Source organism: Crocuta crocuta, unplaced genomic scaffold (assembly GCF_008692635.1).
Source record: "Crocuta crocuta isolate KB4526 unplaced genomic scaffold, BGI_CrCroc_1.0 scaffold45, whole genome shotgun sequence".
Lineage (NCBI taxonomy): Eukaryota > Metazoa > Chordata > Mammalia > Carnivora > Hyaenidae > Crocuta > Crocuta crocuta.
The window spans coordinates 1,672,004-1,679,828 of record NW_027530544.1 but is presented as its reverse complement, the minus strand read 5'-3'; positions in this window follow the sequence as shown (position 1 = coordinate 1,679,828).

Below are 7,825 nucleotides of genomic sequence, written 5' to 3'. Positions count from 1 at the left end.
GATTTTGCTGGGAAAGAATTTTCTAAATCTGTTTATCTAAATACACATACATATATACATATACATATATATGAATACATATATACATATACATATATATATGAATACATATATATATATATACACACACACAACCACACACACAAACATGCATACACACACAGAGAGCATACATGTTTGTTCATAAACCAAAAAAAGAAAACAAAACAAATTCTTGGCAGGATACACATCAAACTTGACAGCAGTTATTTCTGGGGCATGAAAAGAGAGGACAATAAAGACAGTTTCTCTCTCTCTTTCCTTCTCACTCTCTCTCTCTCTATACACACACACACAACTTGGTTATTAAATTAGTGTACATATATAAAATATATATTTCTATATATAAATATACATATGTACACACATAACATATATGTATATACATACATAAATATATAAATACTAAGTTAATAACTAGATACATTATTTTATATATAATATAAATGTATAATATATTTAATTATTAGCTAGGTACTGGTTGATTTGGTATTACAGAAAAGATATATAGAATAAAGACAACATTGTAAAAAAAATCAACATTGGTTTAGAATTTGAAGAAAAGCACTTGCTTGCTCTAAATAATTTCAAAATTTTTAGCTCAGACAAATCTGCCCCCAGGATGCTAGAAGAATGTGGCTGGCTGTGTCATAGTCCAGGAAAGGGAAGATGTACTAAGCAGGCATTTAGTTCAGTCATGACTAGTGGGGTCTGGGTAGATGGCAATGACCACTAGAAAGAAGCATCACCAACTAAAAGTTCTGTCGGTAATGGGGGAGACAAAGGGATCCTGGGTCACATCTGAGCTCAGCTACTCAGCAGCCCTGTGGACTTGGACAAGTTGCCTCACCTCACCTAACCTCCTAGAGCCTCGGCCTCCCCATCGCACCACAGCTGGGTGTGAGCACTGGATGAAATGGAGCAGCTAAAGATGCTTCCACACTGTAAGGGGTTGTGCCCAGATGAGGTGAAGCTTTATTATTCTTTCACAGGTTATTAGATCGAATTCAGCAGAGGAATGTGATTAGATACGGTATATCCAGACCTCAACAAAACATCTGATAACATTTTCCATTGTATTTTTCAGGCAAGGCTGGAAATATGAGTTGGAGGCTGGAGCAACTGAGTGGGTTAGGAACCTGTGGCATGGCCATGCCTATGGACGTTGAACTAATGGACTGACAGGAAATTTCTGCTGGCCTGTCGCAACCTTCCTAGGCCATACCCTCTCTTTCACAATTTAATTCTTATCAAACTTGCAAGTGACATGGAGTTAAAGATAGAAAGCTTGTCGGAGACAAAAACAGAATCTAAAACACCCTGTCAGGCTAAAACAAAGATGGATTTTTCAAGATAAAATGTAACTAAAATAATTTTGCCTTATAATTATATCAAAAATATAATTTGCAAAGATCTTTAAAAATTATAATTCCCAGAGTTAAAAAAGCAGGTAATTTCATATACTCTTGGTAACACAGAAGGAAATTGACAGTACATATAACACGCCTTAAAAGTAAGCACATTCTGGGGCGCCTGTGAGGCTCAGTCAGTTAAGCACTGACTCTTGATTTCTGCTCAGGCCAAGATCTCATGGTGATGAGATTGAGTCCCTCGTTGGGCTCTGTGCTGGGGATGCAATCTATTTAAGATTCTCTCTCTCTCTCATTGCCCCTTCCCAGCCCCACACACATGGCACATGTGCTTTCTATCTCTCAAAACAAAAGCATATTTTTACCCAGAAGGCCACTTCTGAAAATGTGTAAAATGACAAAACCAAAGATATCCATCCCAGCATTATTTATGACCAAAAATAACTATAAGTAATATACACATCTAATGAAACAGATCTGTAAGCAAAGGATGATATTCACATAGGATGAAGTACTATATAACAGCAGTTCTCAACTAAGGGTTGATTTTGCCCCTCCAGGGAATTTTGGCAAAGTCTGGAGTCTTCTGGTTGTCACAATCTGTTGGGAAGGGGAGGTGCTACTGACATTTAGCGGGTACAGTTCAGAGATATCGCTAAAACTTCTCCAATGTACAGGAAAGCTCCCCATGACAAAGAATTGTATGTCCCCACCAAATGTCAATAGTGCCAACAAACAGTGTTGAGGAGCTCTGTTATATAGTCTTTAAAAATTATGTTGAGGAAGAATATCTGATGATACACAAAAATATTTAAACATTTTATAAAAAATTTTCAAAGTTACAAAATACCAAAAGATTTCATTTGTGTGTGATAAAAAATGGAAAGACAAGACACCAACATACTGAGTAATAACTGAGGAGTAGCAAGTTTATGAGTGATTTAAATTTTCTTCTGCATGCTTTTCTGCAAAGTTTCTTATCACACCTTGAAGACCAGTGAAGAAAAAAATTCAATGAAAATGAACTATCAAGGGTTGGTCTTTTCTGTAAGCAGTGTGAAAAAGTTTTGATGGCTTCGGGTGACACTGAGCCTGCAAGCTTAGACTAGATTAGCCAAGTCCATTTTATAAGATCTGCAATGAGGGATTCATGGTCCTCTCCCCCATGCTGTCCAGGTCTCACCTGGACTCTTGTGTTCAGTACTGGCCACCATATTTTATCAGAAATGTAGGAGTTGTGTATTTACACAGTGCCTATTTATGCAGAGAAAGATGCACGTGAGTGTGTATCCCTATTTAGTAACTGATTTAGTAGAAGCAGTGATCTCAGTCTGACCCAATACACTGAAAATTCTCTTCAGGCAACTATAGGATGACTCCCTAGGTAAATGCCCAGTCTTTCAGAACTCCCTTCCTCTACTAGGTGGGGACAAAGTTTCAATCTGTCCTCAAGACGGTCAGGGAGGGGCCTAGAAACACACCAGGTCCTGCAGATCCTTGCACCCCCTGCTGGTCAACACTGCATTTGCTGTGGTGGCTGCTAAGGGTGAGCTGGAGCTGCTCGGGGGTGTTCTGTGCCTGTCTGCCACTGAAACCAGGGGCTTCCTTCCTACTTGAGTCCAGGCTGGGCACCACCTCACCCCTGCCAGTGCTGTGGACCCCTGAGGTTGGCTGTGATCTCTCTGAGGTGACACCGTCTAGCAAACCCAGCCAGATTTGTCAACTTCTGTACCCTTCTGGGGGAAGCACAGGAAAACTCCAGATCCTGGCCACAATGGAAGCACAGCTGCCTAGAGAGAGAGTTAAACTTAGGCCTCCCTGCCAAACTGGGCCACTAAATTGATATATTGAGGGCAGGCTTTTCCCCCCCAATGTATAAAAATTTTTTTGTGTGGGAGATTGGGGGAAGGGAAGCACTTTTTATTTTGGTGTAATTTTCAAACTTATAAAAAGTCACATATACCTTTTGCCTAAGATTCACCAGTTATTTACATTTGTGTCTTTGGCTTTATCTTTCTGTGTGTATGCATGAGTACACACACACACACACACGTGTATGCATGTATGTGCATGTATATACACACATGTGTAAGCATGTATACATGCACATGTATATACACATGTGTAAGCATGTGTATATACACATGTATATATATTTCTGTATATATACACATATATGTGTACATATATATTCTTTTCCTGAATCATCTGAAATGATAAAATCCCAGAAAAAATTTTGATATAGGCAGGATTATTCTAAAATTTATGTGGAAAAGGAACTACAAGAGCTAAAAACAATTTTGAAAAGAAAGGTAGTGGGAGAAATCAGTCTACTTGATTTCAAGACTTATTATATAACAAGTACATAAGCATAATCCTATATAATTGTATATATCATGCATTATGTATCATATATATATATATAATCAACAGAACAGAGAACCCAGAAATAGACCTCTGTAAGTACAGCCAACTGATTTTTTACAAAGGCACAAAAACAACGCACTGGAGGAGAGAGTCTACAGCAAATGTTGCTGGAAAAATTGGACATCCACAGGCCTGATCAAAGTTTCACACCTTCCACAAAAATTAACTCAAAATGTAACCTTTGTTTAAATGTAAAACTTCAGAAAAAAAAAAAGAAGAAAAATTTTTTAAGACCTAGGGCTTGGTGATGAATTCTTAGATATGACACCAAAAGCATCATGCATGAAAAAAAAAAGTCGATATACTTTATTATGCCAAAATTAAAAACTTTTGCTCTGTAAAAGACCCTATTAAGATGAAAAACAAGCTATAGATGGGAGAAAATATTTATAAGCCATATATCCAACAAAGGACTAGTATCTAGAATATACAAAGAACTTTTAAAATTCAACAATAAAATTTGAAAAATTAGAAAATGGGCAAAAGACATGAGTAGGCATTTCACTGAAGAGGATAAACAGCAAATAAACACATGAAAAAGTATCCAACATCACTAATTGCTGGGGAAATGTACAGTAAGACCATAATGATATCTTACTATACACCTATTAGGACAGCTAAGATTTTTTTAAATGATAATAACGACAATACCAAATGTTGGGAAGGATATGGAGAGACTGGATTTCTCATACATTGTTGGTGAGAAAGTAAATGGTAAAGCCACTCTGGAAAAGTTTGGCAGTTTCCTTAAAAGTGAAAAACACCCTTAACATATGACCTTGTATTTATATTCCTGGGTATTTATCCCAGAGAAATAACAATTTACATCTAGATAAAAGGCCACTTTATTCATAATGGCCCCAAACTGGAAACAACCAAAATATTCCCTAATAGGTAAATAGTTAAAATGTGGTACTTCCATCCATACCATGAAATATAGCAATAAAAAGAGACAAAATACTGATACATAAATTTGGATGGATCTCAAGGACATTACGTAGAATAAGAAAAGCCCATCTTAATAGATAACTTATTGTATGATTCTACTTATATAACATTCCCCAAATGAGAAAAGCATAGAGATGGAAAATAAGTTAGTGGTTGTCAGTATTTGTGACCAGAGGGAGGGGAAAATAGGTGTGAACATAAAGGACACAGCAGAAATCCTTACAGTGATGGAGCAGTTCAGCATTTTAATTGCAGTGTTGACTTTGCAAATTACACACCTGATTAAAGACATAGATGTGTGGAATTTCAAGGAACCTTGAATAGCCAAAATGACCTTAAAAAAGAAAAGAGTTGGAGGAATCTCCCTTCTTGATTTCAAAATTTACTATAAATCTACAGTAATCCAGTGTGATACTGTCATAAAGACAGACCAATGCAATAGAACAGAGAACCCAGAAATAACCCCTCGCATTTATAAATCATATCAAATGATTTTGACTGTTCACTGAGGAAAGGACAGTCTTTTCCACAAATGGTGGTGGGGAAACTGAATAGCCATATGTAAAACAACAAAGTTGGACCCTTTACATTTAATTCAAAATGGATCAAAGTCCTAAACATAAGGCCTAAAGCTAGGGACACCTAGGTGGCTCAGTCAGTTGAGTATCTGACTCTTGATTTTGGCTCAGGTCATGATCCCAGGGATGTGGGATCAAGCCCCATGTTGGGCTCTATGCTGAGCATGTAGGCTGCTTGGGATTCTCTCTCTATCTCTCTGTCTGTCTCTCTCTCTTTCTTCCTCTCTGCCCCTCTTCCTCATGTGCTTTTTCTCCAAAATAAAAATAAAATGAAATAAAAGACCTAAAACTATTAAAGTTTTAGAGGAAAACATAGGGCAAAAGCTTTGGATGTTAGATTTGGTAATGATTTCTTGGATATCACACCAAAAGCATAGGCAACAAAAGAAAAATATATATATACTGGACTTTATCAAAGGTAAAAACTTTTGTGTATCAAAGCACATTATTAAGAAAGTGAAAAAGACACCCCACAGAATGGTAGACAATCATAGATTACATATCATAGATAAGGGATTAATATCTAGAAAATATACAGAACTCCTATAAGACAGCAACAACGACCAAAAAAACCCCAAACAACCCATTGGGCAAATGGGCAAAGGACTTGAATTGGCATTTTTCCAAAGAAGATATAAAAATGGCCAAAAACAGTGAAAAGATGCTCAATGGCATTAATCATTAAGGAGATGCAAATCAAAACCACAATGAGATACCACACACACACACACACACACACACACTCATTCACTTCTGAACCTAGAGCATCACTTTCCTGTGTCTGGCAGAGGTCTCTGCAAGCCAAGCACCTCTAGAAAGGGAGGCAGCAGCGTGGGGAGGACAAGGGTTCGGGGACCAGCTCTGAAGGCTCCAGTTAGGCAGGGATGGGAAGTCACTGGAGCATTGGAGGCACGGGGGAAGCAGAGTAAGGTGGGAAACTGAGGCAAACCAGTGGGAAGGGGAAACAGAAACAGTAACCCAGAGGAGAGAAGCTGAGGTGAACGTTATGTCAAAGCGCCAGAAAGAAGACTGGGAATCAGTTCTCTCCTATCACGTATGCTTCCTGTAGAGACCTCAGTCTGCAAATGCAGGATCCAGAGGAATAGAGGCAGTGAGATGACAGCAGGTCCTCAGGGGTAGAGAGGGGTCTGCATGGAAGATCAATGAACCCCAAATGAAACAAGCGTGGGCATGAGGAATGGAACTAACCAGATGCCACATTACAGGCTCCATCTGCAGAGTTCCAGGATCGGAGAATGAGGGTGAAGGGTGCAGGAGAGAGTGTTCAGGCAGAGGGTGGGGGTGGGGAGTGGAGGAAAGGAGCTCTGTCCATGGAGGTCGCTGCCCAGAGCTTGGGTGAACTTACTCAGGTCATGCCCAAAGTCATGACGAACACCAGACATTCCAACAAAGCCTTTTAATTACAAAATCCTGCAAATAGAGAAGTCAAGAGGACGCCATTCCTTGGTGCTTTCAAGCCTTCACCGAGAAACCAGACCACGCAAATCTGACCTGGAGGCCATGGAATGGACAAAAAGAAAGCAAGCTCTGTGCCTTGAAGGTCCAGTGGTCCTCAGGCAGGAAGTGGCTTTTGTCAGGCATTGTTCTAAAGATGCAGTTAAAAACAACTTTTTTTTTTTTAAAGTAGGCTTTACACCCACCACGGAGCCCAATGAGGGCCTTGAACTTAGAACCTGAGACCAAAACCTGAGCTGAGATCAAGAGTCAGATACTTAACTGACTGAACCACGCAAGTGCCTCAACAGCTTTTTTGGAAGACACAAGCGAATCAGTTCCTCCCACAAGGGCTCCACACCACCATTAAGGAAAAGCATGTCCGTGTGCACACGTGCTCCCAAGAGCCCCCTGTAGAAATGGGAACCTCACAGTGTCAGGGTGACATGGCTCCTGTATGCCCGCGTGCAGAGCCCAGTAGGAGCTTGGTGCGTGTATTTAAATGCACGCTTTTTTCTTTCATGCCCATTCACCTGGGGCAAGACCAGAGGCCTTGCTGAGGAAGTGCGTGCTTGGGATTAAAAAAGGAAGGCCGAAGCAGCAGGGGGTGGATGGGGAAGCGGGAACCCCCAGTTTCCCCTAACAGAGGAGTGGCTCGTGTCAGCACAGCCATGAGGAGCTCTGCGGCTCTGTGCTGCTCTGGTCCTCCTCTCAGCAGACTCGTCAGCAAGGACAGATGCCACAGACAGGGGGACTTGTCTAGGAGACAAGGGTGCTCCTAAAGGCCAGGCCACCAACAAAACCACACTGTGAGCAGTAGGTGCTTGGGCAACTCCGCTTCTGAACTACCCAAATACAAGGCAGGACGGCTGCTCATAATTAAAGTCAAGGCAGGGCTGTTCTCCCTGTGGAAAAGGGCCACTGAACGGCTAAGCAACGTCACAGGGTGCTCTGGCTCTGACAGCACCGTTGGGCAAAGAGCCGGTTAGTCACCCAGTGATGCAGAAA